At 45.1% G+C, this 790-nt stretch overlaps 1 long non-coding RNA gene across 1 annotated transcript in view; it reads left to right on the forward strand.

Annotated features, from left to right (window-relative positions):
• The first annotated feature begins 236 nt into the window (after window positions 1-236).
• Window positions 237-790, forward strand: part of LOC108786679 — a 7,282-nt gene continuing 6,728 nt past the window's right edge. Inside the window, exon 1 of the long non-coding RNA XR_001941219.1 lies at window positions 237-259. This is a non-coding gene — a long non-coding RNA (uncharacterized LOC108786679). The remainder of the gene's footprint in view (window positions 260-790) is intronic.

Raw genomic sequence — 790 nt, forward strand, 5'->3', positions numbered from 1 at the left:
TTCTGGCTTTGTGTGTGGGGTTGTGAAATGGTACCGCCTCACTTTCTCACCCCCCCTATTAGTTATGGTGCGGTCACGCAAGACGTATAGTTTTCAAAGGTGGGCGGTGCTATTATACGGTTGGTGGGCGGGACCTACGTGCATTTATACGGGGAGGCTTCGGTGCTGAGTCACAGTGACTGACAGCTGCTGGAAGGAGACTGCTAGAAACGTACATAATGCCTGTCAATGAGCCTGTGCTGGTCTATGTGGTGTATTGGTAAGTCCTCGTGTGCTGCTCTGTGTCCTATTATTACATTGCAGTCCCTCGTGTGCTGCTCTGTGTCCTATTATTACATTGCATGTGGTATTTGAGGGCTTTGAGAGGCTTTGGTTGCTTTCATGGTCTCTATAGTCCTAAGATAAGCCTATAGAGACCAACTGGAGCAGTTGCCCATGGCAACCATCAGTTTCTCTTTTTAGTTTGTTGAAAGAGAAGCTGGTTGCCATGGGCAACTGTTCCAAATTCTGTCCCAGTTTTTATAGCCCCCACTATTGTCATGCACTGTCCTCAGGAAGGGTCATGTTTAATAACAATGGGGGGACTTTTTATCAAAACTGGAGCAGGCAGAATTTGGAGCAATCAGCATCTCTTTGGTTTGCTCAGGTAAGATTTGAAATAAGACAGAAGCTGATTGGTTGCAGTGCAAATCTCCAGTTTTTGTAAATCCCCTATTATCATGCACTGTCCTCAGGAAGGCTCATGTTTATTAGAAATACAAAATAAATGTTTGTTGGTGATGATGTCACA

This window comes from Nanorana parkeri, unplaced genomic scaffold (assembly GCF_000935625.1).
Source record: "Nanorana parkeri isolate BGI_ZX_2015 unplaced genomic scaffold, ASM93562v1 scaffold221, whole genome shotgun sequence".
Taxonomy (NCBI): Eukaryota; Metazoa; Chordata; class Amphibia; order Anura; family Dicroglossidae; genus Nanorana; species Nanorana parkeri.